General features: G+C 41.5%; 1 pseudogene; it reads left to right on the forward strand.

The window, feature by feature from the left end:
• The first annotated feature begins 11044 nt into the window (after positions 1–11044).
• The window catches only part of LOC147085052 (uncharacterized), a 46281-nt pseudogene continuing 30319 nt past the window's right edge, over positions 11045–27006 (forward strand).

Below are 27006 nucleotides of genomic sequence, written 5' to 3' on the forward strand. Positions count from 1 at the left end.
TTTATGAAATACATGCCTTATTTGTGTAATCTCTCCTCGTAACTCAATATATTATATATACACACACACACAGACACTGGTGTAACATGACAAATTCATGTTCAGAATGAGTGTGTAGTAATTGTATGTGCTGACAGGTCAGGAAGACAGTGTTTGAAGACCAGGACCTCAAACCCAGCAATAAGCTCATGGTCTACAAATCAGCAGTGATACCCGCCCTGCTGTATGCCTCAGAGACATGGACCTTGTACAGGAGGCACCTCAAAACACTGGAGAGGTACCACCAATGCTGCCTCCGCAAGATCCTGCAAATCCTTTGGCAGGATAGGCGCACCAATGGCAGTATTCTCGCTCAGGCCAACATCCCCAGCATCGAAGCTTTGACCACGCTTGATCAGCTCCGATGGATGGGTCACATTGTCTGCATGCCCGATACCAGACTTTCAAAATAAGCGCTCTACTCGGAGCTCCGGCATGGCAAGAGAGCCCCAGGTGGGCAGAGGAAACGCTTCAATGACACCCTCAAAGCCTTCTTGAAAAATTGTAACATCCCCAACGACACCTGGGAATCCCTGGCCGAAGAACAGAGCAAAAGTGGAGGAGAAGCATCCGGGAAGGTGACGAACAGCTCCAGTCTCTTTGTCGGGAGCAAGCAGAAGCCAAGCTCCAACAGCGGAAGGAGCGCACGTCAACCCAAGCACCCCACCCACCTGCCCCTTCTACCACCATCTGCCCCACCTGTGACAGAGACTGTAGGTCCTGCATTGGACTCATCAGTCACCTGTGACCCCATTTTTAATGTGGAAGCAAGTCATCCTCGGTTCCGAGGGACTGCCTATGAAGATGAAGAAGATTATTCGTTCCTTTAGTAACAGCTTGATTAACATGATATCTGTGTTGCAAGCTCGGTTACGACAGCAACAGCCACATCATATCCGTTATGTCCAAACCAACGACGAAGGAAATTAAGAAAGAAAACTCTCTCGGTCCTTTGGAGGATCGAAAATTGTGAGCGAATCTAATTAGAAGATGTATACTCTCTCAGTTCTTCTTGGGATCGTTGTGTATGATTCTAGTGTCTGGTAATTTTAACTCCTCGGAGATTTTTATTTCAATGTAAAGTTGAAATAGAGAGTGACGCAAACTGTTTGAATTAAGGAACAGTCTACACAGGGCGTTGCTCGCTGCTGTTTTTTTTTTCTAAGGAGCATAGTCGGTCAAACTCGACCTGTATTTGTCATTGCTAAAAGGTGGGCGAGCAATTCACAGGTAACAAACTGGATGATGTGCTCTGGTAGCTTAAACAATAAATCACACAGATGTTTCTCAAGATCTGGACACTCTTCTCGTACAGTTTTGAAAGCGGATTAAAGGAAGTACGGGCAGGGTATGTGTGGCTGCTATATAATTAATTCAAAGACACTTTGTCTATCGAACTTACTTCAAATGGTAAGTGCTGGTCACACTCAAAAGGTCAGGCATCAACTGTGGAGAGAGAGTAGAGTTATTGTTTCAGTTCAACGAACTTTCATCAGAACTGGAAGTTGTTAGTGTTGAGCAGCTTTTAAGAATATAAAGTGCCAGGATAAAGGTGAAAGGAAATTAATAAAAGGAGGCAGTCTGTGATAGGTTGGAGGACGTGAGTGATTCAGTGACAAAATGGATGATGGTGTAAGGCAAATGGGAGTGCTAATGTTGCAAGTCTAGAAAGACATATTGGGTGCAGAGGATTTTTAATGGTTACAGTAGAACAGCGGGAGGTAAGGGAATCGTGGGGAATCTAACAAGGTGGAGAGGCTTGCCCTGGTTCGGGAATGTGGTGGAAGAAAGTAGCTAGACTGCCAGGGGTGCGGTTGGTTGTTGGAAATAGTTTCTGGGAGGGAAGGGCTGATGGCGGAAGTGTGGGAAAGAGGTTTCTGGGAGTGGTCCCCAGTTCCTGCACTTATTTTAATAACACTTCATCACTAATATCTTCTAATTCTCATTACATTTATCGACCTGAATCGTTAACTCTGTTTCACTCTCCACAGATACTGCCTGACCTGCTGAGTGTTTCCTGAATTTCCTGTTTGTATTTCAGGATTCCAGAATTCACAGTGTTTTGTTTTATCTATCTGCCTCACTATCTCGTTGTTTTTTCTTTCTTACTATCTCTCTTTTTTTCTTTCTTTCCTTCTTTCTTTATTTATTTCACTCTCTCTTTCTTTCTCTCTCTTTCTTTCTTATTTACTTTCTTTCTACCATTCTTTTTTCTTTCTGTCTCTTCTATCTTTCAATCTTACTTTCTTTCAAACTTTCTATATTTCTGTCGTTCTTTCTCATTCTTTTTCCTATTTCTTTCTTTCTTACTTTCGGTCTACCATTCTTTATTTCTTTCTATCTCTTTCTTTCAATCTTTCTTTCTTTCAATCCTTCTTTCAGTCTTTCTTTCAATCTTTCTTCCTTTCTTTCAATCTTTCTTTCTTTCAATCTTTCTTTCTTTCTTTCAATCTATCTTTCAATCTTTCTTTCTTTCAATCTTTCTTTCTTTCAATCTAGCTTTCAATCTTTCTTTCTTTCAATCTCCCTTTCTCTCTCTCTTTCTCTCTCTCTTTCTCTCTGTTCATTTGTTGCTCTGTGTCTATATCGATGTGTGCATCTATCACCTTTTGCACTATTCCACAGGTTGTTCCCCTGTTTCTATGCCCATGAGCTCTTTGACTGGCAGTCCGGACCCGAGCCGTTCATTTCTCTTTCCACTTTCTCTCCCCTTTTACTTTCTTGCTATCCCTCCATGACAGGGCCCTCCTGTTGTTCTGCCTCCTTTGCTCTCTCCACTTTCGGATACTCCGCCCTCCCAAACCCCTACCCCAATCCAACATAACGAATAAGGGATGTTACACGTTCCTTTTTTTGACAACTTGACTAATGTTAACCCAGTGCCCTAATTAGTGACTTCAGTCTGTGTTGCAATCTCGGTTGCTACAGCAACATTCACGTCATACCCGTTATCTCCAAACCAATGATGAAGGCAATTAACAAAACAAAATATCTTGGTATTTTGGAGGATCCGCACAGCGTGCATGAATCTAATTAGAACATGCATTCTCTCTCAGCTGTTCTTGGGATCGCTGGATATGGGTGTACTGTCTGGTAACATTAACTACTCGAAGATGTTTACGTCTATAAAAAGTTCAAATATATCTAACTCCTTCTTGAATTTATTTAATGAATTGGCCTCAACTGCCTTGTGTGGTAGTGAATTCCACAGGTTCACCACTCTCTGGGTGAATAAATTCCTCCTCATCTCTGTCCTAAATGGCTTACCCCTTATCTTTAGACTGTGATCCCTGGTTCTGGAATCCCGTGCCATTGGGTACATTCTTCCCGCATCTAGTCTGTCTAGTCCTGTCAGAATTTTATCTCATTCTTCTAAACTCCAGCGAGTATAAGCCCAATCGACCCAATCTTTCCTCATATAGCATTCCTGCCATCCCAGGTATCAGTCTGGTGAATATTCGCTGCACTCTCTCCATGGCAAGAACATCCTTCCTCAGGTAAGGCGACCAAAACTGCACACAATACTCAAGGTGTGGTCTCACCAAGGCCCTGTACAACTGCAGCAAGACATCCTTGTTCCTGTACTCGAACCTTCTCAGTACAAAGGCCAACATACCATTTGCCTTCTTAACCGCCTGCTGCACCTGCATGCTTACCTTCAGCGACTGGTGCACAAGGACACCCAGGTTTCATTGCACTTTTCCTTCTCCCAATCTATTTCCGTTCAGATAATAAACTGCCTTCCTGTTTTTGCTACAAAAGTGGATAACCTCGCATTTATCCACATTATACTACATTTGCCATGCATCTGCCCAATCATCCAACCTGTCCAAATCATACTGGAGTCTCTCGGCATAGCACACCTGCTCACCCAGCTTTGTATAGTCTGCAAACTTGGAGATATTACATCTAATTCCCTCATCTAGATCAGTAATATATTTTGTGAATAGCTGGGTTCCTAGTCCCGATCACTGCGATACCTCACTAGTCCCTGCCTGCTACTCAGAAGAAGACCCATTTATTCCAACTCTTTGCTTCCTGTCTGCCAACGAGTTCTCTATCCAAGTTAGTACCTTGCCCCCAATCCTGTGTGCTTTATCTTTACACGCTAATCTCTTATGCGTGACCTTATCAAAATGCTTTTGATAGCCCAAATACACCACATCCACTGGTGCTCCCTTATCTATTCTACCAGTTACATCCTCAAAAAATTCCAGTAGATTATTCAAGCACGATTTACCTTTTGTAAATCCATGTTGAGTTTTTTCAATCCTGTCACTGTTTTCCAAGTGCTCTGCTATTACATCTTTTATAATGGACTGCAGCATTTGCCCACTACCGATGTCAGGCTTACCGGTTTATAATTCCCTATGGTCTGTCTTCCACCTTTTTTGAATAATGGGGTAACATTAGCTACGCTCCAATCCATGGGAACTGTTCCAGAGTCTATTGAATTTTGGAAGATGACCAGAAATTCATCTACTATTTCTAGGGCCATTTCCTTAAGTACCCTAGGATGTAGATTATCAGGTCCTTGTGATTTATCGGCCTTCAATCCCATCAATTTACCTAACAGCATTTCCCTACAAATTCTGATTTCAGTCAGTTCCTCCCTTTCATTAGAACCTATGTTCCCCGACATCTCTGGGAGGTTATTTGTATCCTACTTTGTGAAGACAGAACCAAAGCATGTATTTAATTGTTCTGCCATTTCTTTGTTCCCCATAATAAATTCCCCTGATTCTGACTGCAAGGTACATACGCTTTACTTCACCAATCTTTTTCGCTTCACATATTTATAGATTTACAGTCAGTTTTTATGTTCCCTGCAAGCTTACACTCATGTTCTATGTTCCCCCTCTTAATTAAACCCTTTGTCCTCCTTTGTTGAATCCTAAACTGCTCCCAATCCTCAGGTGTGTTGATTTTTCTGGCCAATTTATATGTCCTCTCCTTGGATCTTATGCTATCCCTAATTTCCCTTGTTAGCCACGGTTGAGTCATCATTTTTGTTTTATTTTTATGCCAAATAGGGATGAACAAATACTGTAGTTAATCCATGCACTCTTTAAATGTTTGTCATTGCCTATCCACCGTCAACCCTTTAAGTAATGTTCCGCAATCCACCCTAGCCAACTCGCGCCTCATACCATCGTAGTTTCCTTAATTTAAATTCTGGACCCTAGTCTCTGAGTCAAATAATTCACTCTCCATCTTAATGAAGAATTCTATCATATTGTGATCTCTCCGCCCCAAGGGGCCTCGCACAACAAGATTGCTAATTAATCCTTTCTCATTGCATAATACCCAGTCTAAGATGGCCTGATCTCTAGTTGGTTCCTCGACTTATTGGTCCAAGAAACCATCCCGTATACACTCCAGGAATTCCTCCTCCACAGTATTTTTACTAATTTCATTAGCTCAATCTATATGTAGATTAAAGTCACCCATGATAACCCATTATGGCACGCATCTCTAATTTCCTGTTTAATGCCATCACCCACCTTAGCATTACTGTTTGGGGGCCTGTATGCAACTCCCACTAACATTTTCTTCCCCTTGGTATTTCTCTGCTCTACCCATACAGATTCCACATCATCAGAGTTAATATCGTTCATTACAATTGTATTAATCTCCTCTTTAACCAGCAATACTACTCGACCTCCTTTTCCTTTTTGCCTGTCTTTCCTGAATATTGAATACACCTGGATATTGTGTTCCCAGCCTTGGACACCCTGCATCCATGCTTCCATAATCCCAATCATAACATATCCGTTTATATCTGTTTGCACAGCTAATTCATCCACCTTATTATGAATGTTCCTCACATTAAGACAAAAAACCTTCAGCCTTGTTTTTTTAACACTCTTAGACCTTTCAGAATTATTATTTACTGTGGCCATGTTTGATGTAAACCCTCTGACTGCCACTTTTGCTTTCCATTCCTGTCTTTTGTTTCTATCCTTTTTTCCCTTTCCTCTGTCTCCCTGGAAAGGTTCCCACCCCCTGTCTTTCTTTCTTTCTATCATTGCTTCTTTCTTTCTTTGTTTCTATCTCTTTTGTTCTTTATTTCTTTCTTGTATTTCACTTTCTTTTTCTGTCTTTCTTTGTTTCTTTCTTTCTTTTGCTCTTTCTCTATTTCTTTCTTTCACTTACTTTCTTTCTTTCTGTCTTTCTGCTCAGGTGTCTATCTCGATGTACGCATCAACCTCTTTATCTACCTGACAATCTTTCTTTCTTTCTTTCTTTCTTACTTTCTTACTTTCTTTCTTTCTTTCTTTCTTTCCTTCTATCATTCTTTTTGTTCATCTGTCAATGTTTACAATAGTCCAGAACAAAACATATTAATATTTATATCCACGACGAAACAGAAAGTGACATTTAAAAATGTTTTTCTCGGTGTATACGGTCTGTTTAATTATGTAGTAATATAAAGGGGGGCACGGTGGCATAGTGGTTAGCACTGTTGCCTCACAGCATCAGGGACCCGGGTTCAAATCTGGCCTCGGGCGACTGTTTGTGTGGAGTTTGCACATTCTCCCTGTGTCTGCGTGGGTTTGCTCCGGCTTCCTCCCACAGTCCAAAGATGTGCAGGTTAGGTTGATTTGGCCATGATAAATTGACCCTTAGTGTTAGGGGATTAAATACATGGGGGTATGGGGATAGGGTGGGATATGTGTCGGTGCAGGCTCGATGGGCCGAAATGGCCTCTATCTGCATGTAGATTCTGTGATTCTGTGAATTAAGATTGGTATTGTTTGATAATTTAGAATCAATTTGAATTTTGTGCCTTACATGTACTGAATTACAAAGGTACACCTAAATCTGGGAAAGAAAATCTGATGGCAATTTCGGAAGTGATAGCATGCGAGCTCTGGGAGCTGTTGGTTAATGCGACAGGTCAGCAGGATAGTGATGGGCAAAACTTTTCATTGATCCATTGTTTTCTCTTTCAGTTCATTTCCAGGCATTGTTTTGACAGCAATTAAAATGTAAGTATGCTACATTAAAATGAATAGTCAAATCATTAATCTAGCCATCAGATAGCCAAAATTAATATTTGGTAGTTGGGATTTTGTTTAGCTCCAGGGCGCATTAATCTATTGCAGGAATTATTGTGCAACTTCCCGCAATTGTTTCTTAAATTCTGATATTCCAATAAAAATTGCACTTATTTGAAAGGCGATCACAGCTTGTATGCGATTTGTAAAATTGTATTTATTAACACTGTCCATCACTATTATTGTTGTCTAGAAATTCATCTCGGGTGGGGCGCAAAATGGGCAGCATTGGATCGGCCGCCCGTTATACGCAGCACCTGATATTCAATAATTGGGTAGATCAATTGGTTGGCGACCATTTCAGGATGCCAAAGTCGCCGGTGCTAATTTTAGTGCCCCGTAAATGTTAGCGCTCCTCCGCTGGAAATTCATTAGTAGTGTCCCAAGCAGAATGTGGAGAGCGACTGGAAGTGCCCCACTTCCTTCTTGAGCCGCCATAACTGAAGATCGGGGGGCTACGTGCAACAGCGCCAATCGTGTTGGAGCATAATGCTGCCTCTTTGCAGGCCTCCTCCCTGATTAATAGGGAGGGACCTAGTGCCGTGCATATTGGGGCCCTGCTAGACCACCGGGGAGCGGGGTGCAGTAAAAACAACCTGGTATGTGTAATGATCAATAACATGTCATTCTGGAGTGGTACACTAGATGGAGCCGTAGAGCTGTATAGAGCTGTATATTTAGATGTATGTGTTTAAGACTACACTACCCATGATGCACTAGGCTACCCAGGAGGCAGTAGTCAAGATGGAAGCCTGCATGCAGGTACACATGCCGAATCTCTACAGATGCTGTACCTAGAGAACGTGAACTGAATAAATGCCTAGCTAGAAGAAAGCTGTTCATAATAAGAATGTCTAGTTATAAATGAACATAACATGGTACCAGGATTGGTGAAGATCTGCTGAAAATTGTGAAAAGCGACATGGAGAATTTGAGGCCACCAGAGTTTTTTAATCTCACAGGAAATGTCGACTACCATTGGCGGACTTTCAAACAACAATTTGAAGTCTACATTGCTGCCATCAGATTCGGTACAAAGCCAGGCGCAAGAAAAATAGAGTTGCTGCTCACGGTTTCAGGACAAAGGCGATAGAGGTAGTTAATACATTTGTATTTAATCCAGAGGAGAACAGAGAAAATTTAGACGATGTGCTAAAGAAATTTGATACACATTGTTCTCCCAAAAAGAATGAAACCTATGAAAGATACGTGTTCCGTTCGAGGACACAGTGGCAAAATGAGACTTTTGATAGCTTTGCGACCGATCTGAAACTGAATGCACAGACATGTAATTTCTCTGAGCTGAAAGCATCCATGATTCGTGACCAGATTGTGTTTGGTATTCATGATAAAAATGTCAGGGAACGTCTGTTGAGAGAAACCGAACTAACATTGGAAAATGCTGTGAATATATGCCAAGCCAGTGAGCTAGCTCGACAGCATGCGAAGACTTTCAGTGAAATCAATAATGATGCGATTGTAGTAAGTGCTGCTGTCGGTGCTGTGTTCTACAAGGGGAAGCAACATGGGCAGAACAGAAATGAAAAGCAATCGGAGGAAGGAATTTTTAATTGTAAATGCTGTGGTTACAAACACGAGTTAAAACAATGCCCAGCATATGGAAAAATGTGCACAAAATGTCATGGAAAGAATCGCTTTGCCAAAAAATGCTTTTCAAAAGTAAAAACAAAGGAAGGGCAACAAGTCCGAGTTAATGTGATTGAGGACATTGATTTAAGTGAGACATTTTTTGTAGGAATGGTGTCATGTGACAATATAGAAAAGGATACAGAAAATGTGCAGCCCTCAGGAATAAACAATGCGGAACATTAAGTCAATGCAGTAAAAGAGGACAAATGGATGATCCCACTGCAGATAAATGTAGCATTAGTTACATTGAAACTAGACACTGGGGCAAAAGCAAACTTAATCAGTATGAGTGACATTAAAAATATGAAAGAAAAGCCCAAAATACAAAAAAAGTCAGTACTACTGAAGAACTATAATGGACAGAAAATAGAAAGCTTAGGTGTATGCAGACTTAACGTGACAGTCAAAGACAAAGTGCATCATCTCATGTTTTCTGTTGTGGCTGAAGGACTTGATTCACTACTTGGTGACAAAACTTGTGAAGACTTAGAACTGATCAAGAGTGTCTACTGTATAAACTGTGCCATAAGCAGACAAGATGACTTGGTGGATTCTGTAGTAAATAATTTCCAGGATGTGTTCAAAGGATTTGGAGTTCTACCATTCACATATCAAGATCCAACTAAAGGAGGATGCTCAGCCAGTGGTACATGCTCCACAAAGAGTTCCAGCACCCCTGCGTGACCAGCTCAAGAAAGAACTGGACAGAATGACCACACTAGGTGTCATCAGGAAAGTCGAAGAGCCAACAGACTGGTTTAACTCCATGGTATGTGTAAAGAAAAAGAACAATGATCTAAGAATATGCATAGATCCAAAGGACTTAAATGCAAACATAAAAGGTGAACACTACCAGATTCCCAAGCGAGAAGAAATCACCAGTGAAATGTCAGGTGCCAGATACTTTACAAAGCTCGATGCCTCACAAGGATTTTGGCAATTAAAACTGGATGAAGAGAGCACCAAATACTGTACCTTCAACACAACATTTGGCAGGTATTGTTTCCTCAGAATGCCTTTCAGGATAATATCTGCATCTGGAATCTTTCATATAGTGATGGAACACATAATTGAAGGTCTGGAAGGAGTTCGGGTCTATGTTGATGACATCATCATCTGGGGCTCCACACTGAAAGAACACAATGAGAGACTGACGAAAGTGCTACAGAGCATACGCAGGAATGGACTGAAGCTCAACAAAGCCAAGTGTCAGTTTGGCATCCAGGAAGTCACTTTCCTAGGAGATAATCTATCTGGTAAAGGAATAGAGCCAGGTATGGAAAAAGTAAACGCCATACTCAACATGCCCTGACCCACTGATAAAAAAGGAGTGCTATGCATCATGGGGTTGATAAACTTCATTGGAAAGTTCATTCCTAACTTGTCAGCCAAGACAACCTGTCTGCGAGACCTGCTACATAAAACAAATGAGTTCACATGGACAGAAAGACATGAACAAGAGTGGAAGAACCTCAAAACTGTGCTGACAACCACACCTGTACTCACTTTCTTTGACCCGACAAAGAGAGTCAAAGTGTCAACGGATGCATCAAAGGATGGCCTAGGTGCAGTCTTGCTACAAGCAGAGGGTGAAGATTGGAAGCCTGTTGCCTATGCCTCCAGGTCTATGACTGATTCTGAGTGTCAATACGCCCTGATTGAAAAGGAATGTCTAGGCTTGGTAGTTGGACCAGAAAAGTTTCATGGCTACATATATGGACTTCCCACCTTCACAGTTGAGAGAGACCACAGCCCACTGGTTGACATCATAAAAAAGAACCTGAATGAGATGTCTCCAAGGAATCAACGACTCATGATGAAGCTGCAAAGATATGACTTTGAACTGATCTACACACCAGGCAAATACACAGTATTAGCAGATGCACTATCCCGAGCACCCGCAATGAGTCATGTGAGCTCTACTGAAGAAGATGTGGATGTTCATGTGAGTATGGTCACTGCTACGCTCCCATGTCAGACACAAAATCAAAGCAAATAGCAGAAGAAACAGTAAATGATACAGTATTACAAGCAGTAATAGAGAACATTCATCATGGTTGGCCAAAAGGTTCCTGTCCAAAATATTTTCACATAAGGTCAGAATTGAGTGTCGAAAGTGGACTTTTAATAAAACAGAACAGAATAGTCATTCCACAGGCTCTACGTCAAGACATGCTCAAAAGGATTCATGAGGGACACCTCGGAATTGAAAAATGCAAAATGAGAGCAAGAGACACTGTTTATTGGCCTGGCATAAATAAGGACATTGAGAACATGATAGGCAAATGTGAGACATGTCAGAAACAACCATGACTTGTCGCTATCAGTGTCCTCTCACAAGGAACCGTTATTACCAAAGTCTGATTAAATTCTTTGAAGTGACTGCTCCTAAAGGACAATGTTACACATCTTGTGATGTCTTTGCAGATCATAGCTATCAAGACAGTTACAACTGTGACTGTGTACAATTCGAGAATGGACAATGGAGATCTTCAGAACCGAGCGACCCTGTTCAGTTAATTATTCGAGGTATGTTAACAAGACCTATTCTCCCAATGAGATTGCAACAATTTGTGCTTGCCCAGCAGTCAAATGATCCAGTGGAACCGAAGGACACTTGGGCTGCAGATAAGTTAACCCTTGGATGTAGGTTTTCAAACCCAACCCAATGGTGTTAGCGGATTTCTTAATGGTTACCGTCACAAGAAAGGGTTGTTCTGCCACAAACCTCCACTTATGACTCATATACTAATTTTGTTTCTATTAACACGTGTATTACATTCACTGTTAACATCATTTTATATAACTGTTCTACAAGGTTATATTATTTCACAATGCAATCGCAGAATGGTTACAGCACAGACAGAGGTCATTCGGCCTGTCGAACCCATGCCAGCTTTCTTCAAGAGCTTTTCAGCTACTCCTGCTCCCCCGCCCTTTCCCCGTAGCCCTGCAAGCTTTTTTTCCCTTCAGGTACTGATCCAATTCCAATTTGAATGCCACGATTGAGTCTGCTTCCACTGTCCTTTGAGGCAGTGCTTTCCAGATCAGAGCCACTCGCGGCGTAAAAACGTTTTTCCTCAAGTCGCCTCTGGTTCATCTGCCAATCACCTTAAATCTGGTTCTCGAGCATTCCACCAATGGAAAAAAGTTTCTCTCTATCTACTCTGTCGAGACCCCGCGTGATTTTGAACACCTCTATCAAATTGCCTCTCAAAGTTCCCTGCTCTAAGGAGAACAATCCTAGCTTCTCCAGTCTATCCACGAATTGAATTTCATCATCCCTGGAATCTTTCTTGTAAATCTATCATGCATCCTCTCTGGGGGCTTCACATCCTTCCTAAAGTGCAGGGCCCAGATGTGGACACAATATTCGAATTGAGGTCGAACCAGTGTTTTATAATGGCTCATCAAAACTTGTTTCCTTTTGTCCTCTATGCCTCTATTTATAAAGCTCAGGATCCGTATGCCTTTGTAAATGCTTACTCAACCTGACCTGCCACCTTCAACGATTTGTGCACATATAACCCCAGGTCTCTCTTGTCCTGCACCATCTTTAGATTTGTACCCTTTAGTTTAAATTACCTCTCCTTGTTATTCACACCAAAATGTATCAGTTCGCACTTTGCTGCGTTAAATTTCATCTGCCACATGTCCGTCCATTCCACCAGCCTGTCTATATCCTCTTGAAGCCTATCGGTATCCTCCTCACTGTTCACTATAATTGCACGTTTTGTGTCCTCTGCAAATTTTGAAATGTTGCCATGTACACAAGTCCTAGTCATTAATATATTTCAAGAGGAGCAGTGGTCCTTGCACTAAAATTCTGGTGAACATCACTGTATACCTCCCTCCATCCAGAGACAACTGTTCACCTCTACTTTCTGTTTCCTGGCACTTAGCCATTTCGTGTCCATGCTGCCACTGCCCATTATCTTCCATGGGCTTCAACTTTGTTGGTAAGCCCATTATGTGGCACTTTAAAAACGCCTTTTGGAAGTCCATGTTTACCACGTCAACCACATTGCCCTAATCTACCCACCCTGTTACCTCATCAAAAACTCAATCAAGTTAATTAATCATGATTTATCTTCAGCAAATCTATGCTGGCTTGCCTTAATTAATTCACACTTGTCCAACTGACTGTTAATTTTGTCCCTGATGATCTAAAAGCTGCCCCACCACCAATGTTAAACTGACAGGCCTGTAGTTGCTGGTTATTTTCTTGCACTTAATTTTGAATTTTAAATTCTCCAGTCCTCTGCCACCGCCCCCGTAGCTAACAAGGATTGGAAAATTATGGCCAATACCTCGGTAATTTCCACCTTTACTACCCTCAGCATCGTAAGTTACATCCCATCTGGTTCTGGTGACTTATCTACTTTCAGTCCATTCTATTGCCGCCTCCTTATCAATTTTGAGCCCATCCAGTGCTTCAACTTCCTCCGCTTTCACTATGACAAGAGGATATGCATGATAATATGCAATTAATAAGACCTGGTTCCTGGGCCCGGAATGGCCCGTTTTGGCTCTCTCAGCTGCTGGCATAGCTGTTGGCTCACGGCTTCACATGAGATGCTTATCTAACTATTGATCAAAAATGTTCCATAGAAACATAGAAACATAGAAGATAGGAGCAGGAGTAGGCCATTCGGCACCTCGAGCCTGCTCCGCCATTTAATGCGATCATGGCTGAACATCCCATTTCAGTACCCAGTCCCTGCCTTCTCCCCATATCCTTTTGTCCTTTTAGCCTTAAGAAATCAATCCAACTTCATCTTGAATATATTTAATGAATTGGCCTCTACTGCCTTCTGTGATAGAGAATTCCACAGGTTCACCACACTCTGGGTGAAGAAATTCCTTCTCATTTCTGTCCTAAATGGCCTACACCTTATCCTTAGACTGTGACCCCTGGTTCTGGGCTTCCCGACCATCGGGAACATCCTTCCTGCCTCTAGTCTGTCCGGTCCTGTCAGAATTTTATAAGTTTCAATGAGATCCCCTCTCATTCTTCTAAACTCCAGCGAGTACAAGCCCAATCGACCCAATCTCTCCTCATACGTCATTCCTGCCATCCCAGGTTTCAGCCTAGTGATTCTTCCTTATACTATTCGGTTAACTTGAGCTACATCTGCCCCAACATAAATATGCAGATCCCACATTTTTAATTGGTAACCCAGTTTACAATCTGTTAGTCTTTACCACTGTGCTAGAAGTTTTGCTTGTCGTACAGTAATTGCACAACTTTTTGTACATGACAATGAGTTGTCCCAAGTTGACCACATATCTGTTTTACGCTTAATGCTGTTTTTACCTGGGCGGAAATTGTAATCATATTTTGAGAGGCTGCTTTGCAAATTCATGCCCTCTACTGGATACTGCGAGCACGATTGTGCATGTTGGTCCTTTATAAACTATTTAAAATTTAACTATGCATTCCAAAAAATGAATACCAGCTACCGACCATAGAGTACATATACCAGAAACGCTGTTTACGGAGGTCATGGTCCAACATCAAAGACCCTACCCACCCCAGCCACAGTCTGTTCGCCCTCCTGCCATCTGGGAGACGCTACAGATGCATTCGCACCTGTACAACCAGATTTAGGAACAGCTTCTTTCCCAGGGCTGTCATCCTACTGAACTCCACAATTAAACTCTAAAGGCTGCACATCTGCCAATGCACTTTATTATGGTTATGCTTATGTTAATGTATCACAAGACAAATGTATGTTGAATGTTTAATGTCTTAAACTAAATGTACACTCTCGGGAGCCGCAAGCCTACATTTCGTTGTACTGCACTTGTGCACTAACAATGACAATAAAAGTTCATTTGATTTGAATTCAATGCAATTTAATGCTTTTTTTTATTAGGCAGTATCGATTAGGAAAAGGTGGAGACCTATACGCTTTTCGATGGCTAATATCAATGCCCTGATTACAGAGAGTGTTTGCACTGTGTGTCCCAGGGAGAATAATAGAGAGCCTGAAATATCAAAACGTTACAGGAATCTGTTGTTTTTAAACAGTCTTCTGTTATTTCAGTCGAGTAGTAAGTATTTCACTGTTATGATATTATATCACTTTATGTTTTCTACTTTAACATAAAAAACAATCTAAGCACGGAGTTTACATTCCTCCCAGTATAACACAGGCAGAGTTTTGTCGGCAGTTCCAAGTATAGGCATGCACTCAAATAGGTTTCTCTCATTTTCCCAAAATTTAACACCAATGCTTCCTTTTCTTATGCACTTTTCAATTTTAGCAAACTAGAAGTGGCCTGGGCTTATTTGGTAGCCTCCAGTCAATGCATTTTGCTTCAGCCGATTCATACCCACACAAGTTGATATTTCGCTTACATCAACGTTCTGTAGTTCCGGTCAATGCACAGTCCTTCACCCAATTCATACCTACACATTTCTCATTCATCAACATTCAGTGGTTTCTAGACAATGCACTGTCCTTCAGATGCTTTTTATTCACACAAGTTTACAATTCTCGTATATCAAAATCTCATTGTCTAATTTGCAATGATGTCTGCTGGGATGTTTACATTATGGCAAGAATATATTTCAAGACCATACTTCAATCTTGAACACTGGCTGTTGCTAAGTGAAATCTGTCTCTCTCTCACTCTCTCTCTCTCTCTCGTTCGCCCTCCAATGATACCAACCACATTTCTTTGATTTGTACTGAATGAGCTAAGCATGAAAACCTTTCAGAAGCCGACTTAACCAAATTCCACAAGCCAACAGAATCAGATAAATGAAAGGATGCTCCTGCCATGGAGGGAGGGCAGCGAAGATTTACCAGGCTGATACCTAGGATGGCAGGAATGATGTACGAGGAGAGATTGTGTCAATTGGGCATATACTCGCTGGAGTTTAGAAGATTGAGAGGGATCTCATCGAAACCTATAAAATTCTGTCAGGTCTGGACAGACTAGATAGAGAAAGGATGTTTCTGATGGCCGGGGAGTCCAGAACCAGGAGTCATAGCTTAAGGATAAGGAGTAAGCCATTTAGTCTAAGGGTAAGGGGTAAGCCATTTAGGACTGAAATGAGGAGGAATTTCTTCACCCAGAGAGTGGTGAACTTGTGGAATTCTCTGCCACAAAGGGCGGTGGAGGCCAGTTCATTAAATGTATTCAAGAAAGAGTTGGATATATTTCCTGAGGCTAAAGGGATCAAGGGATATGGGGAGAAGGCAGGGACAGGGTACTGAATTTGGATGATCAGCCATGATCTCATTGAATGGCGGAGCAGGCTCGAAGGGCCGAATGGCCTACTCCTGCTCCTATCTTCTATGTTTCTATGTTTCTATATCGGAATATATGGGAATGGGAGGCCCAATTAAGGACTTGAGCCAAAGGAAGGTCAGGTTGTGCAGATTGAAGAGGGATGTGCAATAAGCGGCTACCCAATTTTCATTATTGCAAGCAACAACAAAAAAAGACTGAACAAAATATGTTGCATAAAATAAATAATCAGCACATTCTGGTTCATCCTCTTTTCCACCTGTCCTTTACTTGTAATTAATAACAAAAAGCGATGTATGAATTGGAAGCAAGGCGAAAGATTTTGTTCCACGTTTACAAAATAGTCCTCATATGTTATTGAGTAGACATTTGACACACAGTTTCATGCAGTATTTTTGATACAGGTGAACTCCCCGAGCCGACATTCTACATGGACCCAGATTCCGGTGCAGATTCAAACGGGGATAATCTTGCCATTTCCTTCAAAGGTGACATTCGCTCCAGAGGGGGTATGTTTCTGTTGTTCAAAGATCACAAAGGAAATCCTGTACAGTCTCATAATGTGAGTGGCGATGAGCGGACTGTGACCTTCTACATAAATACCCGAAGCAAAGGCTGTGTGGGAAATTACAGTTGTCGATATCAAACAGAGGTTGCAGGACGTTCGAGGAATTCGCCATTCAGTAAAGATGTCCTGATTACGGTGAAAGGTAGGTATCAACACATTTCGAAACCATTGTATCTCAATGTCTGTCTCGTTCGATCATATATATTAACATAGGTGACCAAATCTCTTTAAAATGGAACTGAGATGTACTTATTTACATGCTATAGTTAACTGGGGATCTGTTTTTGATATATTGTCTTAATCTTAATCTGCTTTATAGCCCGCAGAATCGAAACCTGTTATCCTCAAATAATGGTCACGAAATAAATGCTGGATGGGTTAGTTAACTCTCTTTATTTACTTGCGTAGAATTTCCAGGTAACTCCCAATTTCATCTTCAACCCACTTTGTGTTTGTCCATCTCTATCTGAAGACAGCCCACATACCAGGGACTTTCTGGCTGTGTACCTTCAATGCGGCCTAATAGGGTGAACTGAAGATCTTCCATTTGTCTGCAGCAAGCGAGCTGTGCCCAAGATCAATAATATGTGCAAAATAAAGAGGTATACTTAGGCACTCCTCCATTTACTGCAAGGTCTGATTGACTTCGAAATAATGATCCTAAACTTTTACAGCCAAACAGTTTCCTGGACTCTTTCTAAGTGAATTGATCAGAAATTGAATTACATTCATACTTCAGAGATGCTACAATGCAGATTCACTAGGATATTGCCTGGTATGATGAAATACAAATATGAACAACAAAAAATCCTTGAAATATTGAGACTTCATTTACTAATGAACATTACGGGGTGATTTGATGCAGTGTTATACAATTATGAAAGCATGGGAGAAGGCCAATCGATGCACATGTGTCCCAATAGATATGATTAATAATGAAGGGGTCAGAAGTATAATTTTAAATGTAAGACAGCAAGAAGAACCTCTTTAAACTGAGAGATGCGAAGGTTAGGTTGATTTGGTTATGATAAATTGACCCTTAGTGTTAGGGGATTAAATACGTGGGGTTACGGGGATAGGGTGGGATATGTGTCGGTGCAGGATCGATGGGCCGAAATGGCCTCTATCTGCACTGTAGATTCTGTGATTCTCTGTGATATGGAATTCACTATCAAGGATAAGGGTTGAGGAAGTAATCAGTCAAGGTTACATTATATCGGTGGATGAATGAAAAGTTGATGAATGGATTTGCGAACAGGGATGTGCAAATGTGATTCTTAACTATTTGCTCACGTGACGGGCCAACACAGTCAGTGACAAATTGTGCTGAATGACCTCTTTACTTGTAACCTGTGTGCATTTGATCTAAGTATTGTACCTGGACTCAGAGCCTCGTCTACTGGTACCCACACATTCCTGTGTGCGGATCTGTGTGTGATGATACTTTATCTGGACTCCATGACAATGCATGATCAAACTGAACTTCGTCACAAAACAACAAATGAATTGTGACTAATCATAATCAGTGCATCTAACTAATATCCGAGGCCATTGCCAAGAGATTCCAAACATTATCTTTTCCGTATCGCAGCAAACTCACCCCAGTTGCCACATCTCTCAAAGTTCCCTTTTTAATGTTTAGTCTGCCCAGTCCCAAATGAAACTTCTCACATCACATTCAGTGACCAAGGCATCTCAGGAACTGTATACGGACTCCCCTAGTTGCTGCTGTTGCCAAGGTTTTCAGTACTTCCTGTAGAAGTTTGATTTTCAGATGCCAAGGAATGTTCCCATTCATCCCCAAACAAGGACGCCTTCCATTGGTTTCATCCTTGCTGCCAAAATCGAAGGCATCACCAGAAAAAGTAAGAGGTCTATCTGTAGCACCTGTCCAATATATAGCGCCTTTAAAGCTGTATCACGTCACAAGGCATGTCACATGATCATAACGGTACTAAACCTGACAGCGAGTTTAGGAAGGAGACAATAGGTCTTTTCGTCAAAGTGATCAGCACGATTGGATAGGCTGGTGTTGTTTCCTTTGGAACAGAGGAGACTCAGGGGCGACTTAATTGAGGTGTATAACGTTTTGAGGAGCCGAGCTGGAGTGGATAGGAAGGACCTATACCCTTAGCAGAGTGTTTGTTGTGGTGAAATAAAATTAATTACATCCACACACTAGTATGTAAATGGTAAAATAGCCAAACAGTTTATTGAAAACCCAGAAAACACAAAATTATTCAACAGTACAATACAAACAGTCCACGGAGTTACCTATAGGCTGATCAGGGAGTACAGCTTAGAGTCCCTGCAGCTCGTTCCTGGCTGACTCTCCGATTGTCTTTGGTCTCCGGTATTTAAGCATACAAAAACCGTGGCAGGCTCTAAAGCCTGCGTGCACATTTGCTAATTGGCTGATTCCCTATCTCGCGTCACATAACCTTTCACCTATATTTATTGTGACATGATAACCTGATGTTTTATTTCGTGACCATTAGTAAAACCACATGTCTGCATTTCTGTTTGACTGTGCCCCGTGTGGTTTTACTTAACTCTAGGTTCCATTTCTTGTGGTTGGCACTTCTGTACCTGTTTTATCTAATCTTGCAAAAGCATCAAGACCTTGCGGTCAGCATGTCTGAACTGTCTCCGCTGTTGTCTCGTGTGCAAGCTGCATTGTTAATCCCTTAATTCCTGAAGGGTGCCAATGCTTCACTTCTGAGCCATATGTAAAGCCTCTTTATTTCTGGCTGTTGTTGCTCAGCAGAAATGCCTTGACTACTTATTCTTTCCCATGAAGCTATGCTTCCACTAATTGTGATTTCTAAAAATCCACGTCAGTGTTCAATAACCAGGGGACATGGAATTAAACTAATTGGTAGAAGGATTAGAGGAGAGTTGAGGAGAACTTCTTTCACCGAGAGGGTGGTGTGGGTCTGGAACTCATTGCCTGAATGGCTGGTAGAGGCAGGAACCCTCATCACATTTAAAAATTACTTGGATATGCACTTGAAGTGCCGTAACCTACAGTGCTAGGGACCAAGAGCTGGGAAGTGGGATGAGGCTAGATAGCTCTTTTTCAACCTCCCTTTAAATGTTTGCAATTCAACGAGTGCCGGTCCTCAAGTATAGTTATTCATGACCAAAAATGATAAGACATGATGTCTTCTACTTAAGTAATAAATATTCGTTGAGTGCACAACAGACTTTCGAAATAGAACAGCGCATTTCAAAATGTATCAGTTTATCAGGATAATCTGATGCATTATATATTCACCCATATCACTTAATAATATCTGCCATTGGCCTCACACACCTCGCATTCCTACTGACAGGAGTGGACAATACCGACAATGCCATGGGGAATCTAATTCATGGATTAACTGACTTCGACTGCAGTGCAAAACGAGTTAACCGTGTTAATTCCTTCCTTTGCCCCCCAGTACTCTCACTGTGACATACCTGTGCAATGTTACAACACGGGTATGTATACGTGAGAACTGAATCGAACCGAATTAACATTGACCAAGCTGTAAAATTCAACAAGATTCACTGCAGACAAATAATAGCAGCAGTTGCTTCAATCACTATGTTTAAGAACGTCGCAAAAGCATTCCCTCCATTCATGAACTATGGCAAATGAGTTCTAAAGGAACACGTTAAGCATTTTGAAGGAAAATCTGTTAAAATCCTACAATTATTACCCTGAATATAATGTCATTGTGCTGCCTTTCTTTAGGAATTCATGTTAGTTTTCCAGTTAATTCAGGGGTTTGAGTAATTTGGGTCGATTTCCATTGTGTGCCACCACCTAGTGGATATTTGGTACCTAGCAACTGCAGTAAAGCTCAGTAAAGCTCAGTAAAGTGCAGTAAAGCACAGTAAAGTGCCGTAAAGTAAACTACTGTATATCACAGACCTGCAGCCACACATGGTCTGGGAAGTTATATTGTTGTCACGCTCCAGCCTTGGACACTATTTGTCTGTAAGTACTTGAGAATTTTATAGATGATTAGTGTACACTATATTTTGCAGAAAATGTTCAGTTTGTAACTTTTCTTTGTAAGCAAACTTACACAGCTAGCCGTGAAGTGCTCGCTCTCTGTCTAGCTGGTTAACTTGAAGCTGTATTTTGATGCACTATGTACAGGGCTAATTTAAAGAGAATGCCTTCCAGTTTGCTAAATGCATATTCACAGTAAGCTGTGTTTCCACGTGTTTGGTGAGTTACATGCCAAATGTACTGTGTTGCTCAGGCGTACCTAAATTGGTGTATGCATATCAGTTATGTGCTTGTATACTAATGTGTGCTTCCACTTCTGTATTGTATTTCAGTTTCACAATAAGAATCTTTCAGTAAAGTTTACAAGAAAAGTCAAGCCTTGTGATTTTTATGGGAAGATATCAAGTTGTTAGCTACCTGTCTAGCTCTGCATAGGAACGCGCTGCTATGGCAGAATAGTCATTACTGTATTTCTCTTGTTGCAGTAGAGGAACTGCCAGCAGGTGTGAACAATGTCTTTGTGTAAATAGTAAAGCGAGGCTTCACTTTCAATTTCAGTTGAATTTGGAAGCGTTAATTACTAATTTAAGACTTGCACACAATGAACTATCAATGCTCGTTGCTTCTTCCTTTGAACAATATCACACGGTGCCCTTAGTCCGACTCTGCCTCAGTGCCTTCGTGGTCATCGTGATGGTGATATTCATTGTTGAGCATTTCGTGAATGTTAACCCACGCAAAGGTAAGGCATTAAATAGAATTGCAAATGTTAGATTTCTCTAATATGTTTTGTTATTCTGTAGAATTACCTGAAAAGGGCTTTCTTACATCGTTATACCTAATACAGAGCCTACCAGATAACACCACATATCCAGTCACGTAGTATTTCATAGTATTTACAGCACTGAAACAGGTCAGTCCGCCCAACAGGTCCATGCCGGTGTTTATGCTCCGCACGAACCTCATCCCACCCTTCTTCATCAACCCCATCAGCATATCCTTCCATGCCTTACTCCCTCAATGCATTTAACTATGGTCTCTGTAAATTCAATTATGCTGCTGGTCTCAATAACTACTTGCGCTTGCGAGTTCCACATTTTAACCACTCTCTTGATTAAGAAGTTTCTCCTGAATTGCTTTTTGGATTTATCAGTGACTATCTTATATCTATGCCCATAGTTCTGGTGTCATCCGTAAGTGCAAACATTTTCTCTACAGCTAACCTATCAACCCATTTCATAATGTCAAAGTCCTCTATCAGGTCAAACCCTAGTGTTCTCCCTTCTCGGAAAAAGACTGCTGCCCGCTCAATCATTCCTGATAGTTAAAACACTCCTGTTCTGATATAATTCTATTAATTCATTTTTACCTGCTCCGTGCCTCTATATCCTTTTTATAATATGGAGACCAGAACTGTTCACAGTATTCTAAGTGTGGTCTAACCAGGTTCAACACAATATTAGCAAAACTTCTCAACTCTCAGTCTTTTCTTATCCAGATAAAAGAGACACTGCATGCTCAATAATTCCTGCCAGGTATAACCTCTCAATTCTGGTATGATTCTAGTAAATATTTTTTGCAGCTTCTCCATACATCTATATGCATTTTATAATATGGAGACCGGAACTGTTCACAGTATTCCAAGTGTACTCTAACCATGGTGCAATACAATGTTAACATAGAAACATAGAAGGTAGGAGCAGGAGTAGGCCATTCGGCCCCTCGATCCTTCTCCGCCATTCAATGAGATCATGGCTGATCATTCAAATTCAGTACCCTGTCCCTGGTTTCTCCCCATATCCCTAGATCCCTTTAGCCTTAAGAAATATATCCAATTCCTTCTTGAATATATTTAATGAATTGCCCTCAAATGACTTCTGTGGTAGAGAATCCTGCAGGTTCACCACTCTCTGGGTGAAGAAATTCCTCCTCATCTCCATCCTAAATGGCTTACCCCTTATCCTTAGACTGTGAACCTTGGTTCTGGACTCCCCGGCCATCGGGAACAACCTTCCTGCATCTAGTCTGTCCAGTCCTGTTAGAATTATATAAGTTTCAATGAGATCCCTTCTCATTCTTCTAAACTCCAGAGAGTACAAGCCCAATCGACCCAATCTCTCCTCATACGTCATTCCCGCCATCCCAGGTATCAGCCTGGTGAATCTTCGCTGCATTCCCTCCAAGGCAAGGACATCCTTCCTCAGATAAGGCGACCAGAACTGCACACAATACTCAAGATCTTCCCTGATTTTCAATTCTATCCTTGTAGAAATTAACCAAAATGGTCTATTTGGTTTTTATGGGCTTATTTACCTGCTTCGCTACTTTTAGTGATTTGTATATGAGTGCCCCCAGATTCCACTGCTCCTCTGCCCCATTTAGGCACTTATTTTCAATGGAGTATGTAGCCTCCTGATGCGTTCTACCTAAACTTGCCACCTTACACTTCTATGTACATATATAGAACGTTATTTGCCAATTACACGCCCAATCTTCAGGTTTATTAATATCTTCCTGCATATGTTGTGGGCCTCCTATGTTTTAATTACAATAACCAATGTGGTGTTACCCGTAAATGTTGTTATTATACTTCTCCAGAGGGACAGGTGGGCAGGAACCTGATAGAGTGTGTTCTGGCAGTGTCCTTGACCCCAGATGTCCCACTCAGCAATGTTACAGGAGTTCCACTGTTAGTGATGCAACTTGCATCAATCATCCTCAATTCTACTAAGTCAATCCAATGTCATTATATGTTTGTTTTTTTATACAGGAAAAGAAACATTGGAAAAAACGTTGTCTCCAGACCGCCACAACAGACAGAACATGGTCATTATGTCCTTGGATTGAATTTCTGTTTCAAGGGTGTTTTTTTTAAACCTTTGCAGAAGAGATTGCTTGCCTGCATCGCAGATAATTTGCTACTATATTTCTTTTAAAGTACAGCTATGTCTGTTTTGATGTTATTCCCTCTCTAATATATAGGCTACAGCGACAAATCCGCACTGAACACTTTACACTTATTTTAGCAGAACATGTAGGAGAATCAGGAAGAACAGGACAATTTCTGTGAAGTAGAAATTGATCTGTGTGAAGCGCCTTGGTGGGAGAGATGAGCTGAGCCAGAGGACCCAGTGATTCCTCCTGATTAATTGGCTATTGATATCTGCGAGGATCACATAAAACCTTCCTCGGATGCTCCCACACAGGAGGAATCAATTGCTCAAGAAACAGAAGTAGGACAGGAACATACATATAAACTTTTACAGGTTAGGGAACAGTCCAGCAGACTGCAGGCCCAAATTACATCTGGATATGTCTAAATACGTCATATTCTCAATGAAAGTAGAGCAAATGTTAACGAAAGAGTCCTAGAAATGTGTCTAGGGCCCCAAACACCCCTTCCAGGTGAAACAGCGATTTACTTGTACTTCTTGCAATCTAGTATACTGTACTCGCTGCTCACGATGTGATCTCCTCTATATTGGGGAGACCAAACGCAGATTGGGTGACAGCTTTGCGGAACACCTCCATTCAGTCCGTAAGGGTGACCTCGAGCTTCCGGCTGCCTGTCATTTTAATTCACTGCCCCAGTCCCACTCGGACCTCACTGTCCTCGGCCTTTTGCATTGTTCCATGGAAGCTCACCATAAACTCGAGGAACAGCACCTCGTCTCCTGATTAGACTCTTTACAGCCTTCTGGACACAATATCGAGTTCAACAATTTCAGATCATAACCTCGGCCCCATTACATTTTTACCTATATTTTTTATCCACACCTTTGTTTTGGCCCTTCCCCCCCCCCACCCTTTCTTTATTTTTCTCTCTCCCACATGGCAGCTGTCTCCCATTCTGCCAGCGCATTTCACACCTAATCTAGAGCTGTCTTTTGTCTCCACTAGTCCTATCACCATCTCGTCTCGTTTTCAATACCTCTTAATGTCTCTTCACTTCTCTTTTGTTCTCTCCCAGCCTGGCCTCTTAATCTGTTTCATTTCCTGTGCTTCTTTAGTCATGAAAAAGGGTTTTGACCCGAAACGTTGATTCTATTTTCTCTCCAGCATTTTCTGTTGTTAATTCGGATTTCCAGCATCTGCAGTATTTTGCTATAGTGCAAGAAATGTGATGGGCAGTTAATAGAAATAATGGAAGCAAACCTTCAAGAGAATCAAGAGAATGAACGTCTACTGAACAGGAATTGGCAATATCTCTGATACAAATGGAACAAGATAGGCTGAAACGTTGAACGGAAGTGCATATTTGAAGGGGAAGATTAATAAAATTGATGGGAAAGGATCATTAGTGGAAGGCAATGAGTCACGGCTGATATTCACAGGAACTGTACAGTTAATAATATGGAAACAAATGACACAGCATCTGCCCAGCTCCAACCTCTTTGGCTTCGGATCTTATCACAATGAATCGTTATTTCTTACTATCAAAGAACCTGATCAAAGTCAGACTAGCAAAGTAACGGAAGGAACATCCTGACACCCGAAGATGGGGCATTGATGTCTTTTTATTCTGAATTCTGAGGGATCCACGGCAAGAATGTAAAATCTGTTGGTGATGTTGGGAAAAACTGCACACAGGAATGCGGGAATGGCCTTAAAGTCCTTTGAACGGATGGTGTATGAGGTTGGAACAGTGCAGTCGGCGCAGACACCACAGTGTTGGGTGTGGCTCAGTTGGTAGCCCACTCGCCTCTGAGTCAGAAGGTTGCGGGTTCAAGTTCTCACTTCGAAGAAGAGCTGGGCAGTTTTTCCCAGTGTCCTGGCCAATGATTATCCTTCAATTCACATCATAAAAAAACAAATAATCTGGTCATTATCACATTGCTGTTTGTGGGATCTTGTTGGGTGCTAATTGGCTAGCACGTTTCAAACTTTATAACAGTGACTATAGTCCAAAAGTACTTCATTGGCTTTAAAGTGCATTGAGACGTCGGGTGGTCGTGCAAGGCGCTATATAAATGCAAGTCTTTCTTTCAGACTGATTGTTGTGGATGAGGAATACAAATGAATTAGGGGCACATTCTTCAGCCTCAAGCTAAATGTGAAGCCAAGGAAGATTGGAGTGTACTTGGACTATCAGGGTGGACTGGTGCTTACGATATGCCTCATCTCTGCCAATTCATTGATGCGTTTTCTGAGAAACTCTACCGTAACTACTCTCTTGTAGTGAACAACAATCTGAGAACCGCTGAAAATCTGCAGGATTAAGTTTAAATTGACTGCTTTCATTTCATGCATCTGCCTTTCAGTTTCTCATTCCTGGCTCATCCCAGGAACAATTCATGTTGTTATGCACTTTGTAATCAGAGTCTAACTAATATGTCTTCAAGCGGTTGAACTCAATAGTTTGCACGATTGTATTGATACTGGCCTGACCTTATTATTCTGATCCACGATAACCTCAACGTTGCACTGAAGTGTCAGCCTGGGCTCATTGCTAGAACTCTGGCTCACACCTGTGCACATAATGTAGCCTGGCAGTTGAGGGATGCCCTTTGTGAGATGCTGTCTTCCTGATGAGAGGTGAACCAAAGTCCTGTTCACTTTCTCACAAGGGGGTAACAGATCTCACTGCACTAGTTAAAGAAGAGCAGGGCATTTCTCCCCGGCTGTTCTGGTGACATTGATCTGTTGACACACAGCCCTCAAACTGATCATCTACTCATTTATCTCATTGCTGTTTATAGGACCTTGCTGTGAGGAAATTGGCAGCCACGTTTCCCCACGGTACTACAGTGACCACATTTCATAATCATTTTAATTGGCAGTAATCAGTCGTTCCCTCGGCCCGTGACAGTTGCTAAATAAATTGAATTCATTGCGAATTGTTTCTATGGATGGAAATTTGAACGTGAATTCATATATATATAATCTCAGCTGTATGCCATGTCTCAAAATTTCACAAAAATTTACCTTTGATTTCGAGTGAATTCTGTATCAGGTTTATTGTTTCTAATTTAAGATGTGCATAACTTATGGATTGGGAAAGAGAGGGAGGCTTTTGGCAGATACAAAGGACTAAAAACAGTGGAAGCCCTAGAGGAGTGTAGAAAGTGCAGGGGGGTTATTGAAAAGAAATTAGGAGAGCGAAGAGATGGCATGAAAGCACACTGGTGGGCAAAATAAAGGAAAATTCCAAGGTGTTTTATAAGTATATTAAGTTCAAGAGTTAAACCAGGGAAAGAGTAGGGCCCATTTGGGACTAAAGTGGCAGCCTGTGTGTAGAGTCAGAAGATGTAGGTGAGGTTTTAAATGAATATTTTGCACCTGTGTTCATTATGAAGATGGACGATTTAGGCATATAAATCAGGCAGGGGGATTGTGATATACTTGAACAAATTCGTATTGAGTTGGAGGAGGTGCTAGCGGCTTTAGTGGGCTTAAAAGTGGGTAAATCCCCAGCCCCAGAC

Source organism: Somniosus microcephalus, unplaced genomic scaffold, assembly GCF_052327205.1.
Source record: "Somniosus microcephalus isolate GS21.2 unplaced genomic scaffold, FLI_Smic_1.0 unresolved_chr9, whole genome shotgun sequence".
Lineage (NCBI taxonomy): Eukaryota > Metazoa > Chordata > Chondrichthyes > Squaliformes > Somniosidae > Somniosus > Somniosus microcephalus.